This window comes from Bufo gargarizans, chromosome 7 (genome assembly GCF_014858855.1).
Source record: "Bufo gargarizans isolate SCDJY-AF-19 chromosome 7, ASM1485885v1, whole genome shotgun sequence".
NCBI classification, from domain to species: domain Eukaryota; kingdom Metazoa; phylum Chordata; class Amphibia; order Anura; family Bufonidae; genus Bufo; species Bufo gargarizans.
In genome coordinates, this window is record NC_058086.1 from 55,264,521 (window position 1) to 55,266,585 (window position 2,065).

The window sequence follows — 2,065 nt, forward strand, 5'->3', positions numbered from 1 at the left end:
TATTTTCCTTCCTTGTCCATTCCGTTCTTTTGAGGACCGTATACAAAACCATTCATTTCAATGGGTCCGTTAAAAAAAAAAAAAGTTACATCGTGTGTATTCCATTTCTGCATGTCTGTATTTTCGTTCCGCAAAAAAAACTGAACATGTCTTATTATTGTCTGCATTACGGACAAGGATGGACTGTTCTTTTAAAGGCCAGCTGTTCCGTTACGCAAAATACGGAATGCACACGGACGTCATCTGTATTTTTTGCGGACCGCAAAATACATACGGTCGTGTGCATGAGGCCTTAGAGGGATAAAAAAACGTCTGTCAAAACTATATAAGTTTACACGGCCGTTGTGTGCCCGTAGCTGTATTGCGGCCCACATACGGCGGGTTCGCAATACACAGGCATCGGCCCCTGTGCACTCCGCATCACGGATGCGGACCTATTCAATTGAATCATGGAGATGCGGAACGGAAGCACGGATTAGGACCCCACGGAAGAACTATGGAGCGCTTCCGTGGTGTTTCTGTCCGTGCCTCCGCACCACAAAAAAATAGAACATGTTCTATTTTTTGCAGTGTGGACGGATCACGGACCTATCTAAGTTGAATGGCTCTGGTTCCGTCCCGGCCGCCGCACGGACGTTGCCCATGCATTGGGGGCTGCAAATTGCAGTCCCCAATGCACGGAACGGCCGTGTGAACAAGCCCTAACTGTCCTTTTTTTCACTGCTTCTATTTTGTCTTTCAAATAAACTGCCATTAACCCCTTAACGCAAAACACAGTGCATGTATGGCGGGGGATGCAATGCCAGGATGCACTCCGCCGTACATGCACGGCGGGCTGATTGGGCGGGTGCAGGAGCTGCGCCAGCCCGATCACTGTAGGGGTCCGGCAGTCCATGATAGCCGGGCCCCTGCTGTATCCACCAACATCACTGTTTACAGCGATACCGGCAGATTAACCCCTTCTATGCTGCGGTCAGCGCTGCCGCAACATAGAAGTGGTTTGCGGCGAGTGAAGGAGCGCATCGGGTCCCCGCGCCGCTGTGACAAGGCAGCCGATGCGGTGCAGAGGCTGCCCAATGCCTTGCACAGCATCGGGACCTCCCTTCTACGGGTGCCCAGGAGATCAAGCCTCAGGCCGGTCTCCTAGGCAACCTGTTAGTGTATGACTCGGTGTGATACACTAACAGGCAATGCATTACAATACAGGTGTATTGCAGAGGGGATCAGACCCCCAAAAGGTAAAGTCCCTTAGTGGGACAGAAATAAAGTTTAAAAAAAACAAAACACTAGAACATGTCCTATTCTTATCTGCAATTGCTGACAAGAATAGGCAGTTCTATGGGGGAGCCGCAATACACTACGGACGTGTCAATGGACCCTAAAACGTCTCAATTGTCTTGTATGGAGGCTGATGATGTTTACACTGCCTGTTCCTGTCAAAGTGGAGATAAATGGAGCAGCAGTGGATAGTCCCTGCAAATTTGGGACTGTTGCCACTATGACTCAAGTTGAGCACGCATATGTGTAGGGGGTCGGGTAGAGGCAGCTGTTGGCCGAGTGATGATGTCAGATCAATGGCCAGCAGAACTGAATGGAAGGGTGGTCCCAGAATCAGCACTTTATCAACTATCCACAGAACCGGTGATGGTTCTTATCACTGCTGGGACCCTCATCGCACGAACAAGCGTCCTGTGCCCCCAATGTAATGGAGAGAAGGTGGCACATGCATGGTGGGGAGCCATTTAAAGTCATAGGGACAAGCAGAGATTGCAGCACTTAGATACCTTCATCAGTCCCATATACTACAGATGGAGCACATGCGCTACCACCTCGCCATACAAAGAGGGACTCCTGAGAATCCCTGCAATCAGACAGTCCTGTGTACAGGTGATAAGTGGACTCCTAGCACAATCCAGCCCACCCCAAATGATCCTCAGAACCCAGGTCCAGTTCCAAAAGCCTAACATCACACACTCAGAACAGAACAAGTCTCCTACGCGCTGCACTACTTTTCACCAGCCCCTGCCTCAGGGTCACGTGACAGGGAGCGTTCATAAGTATGAAA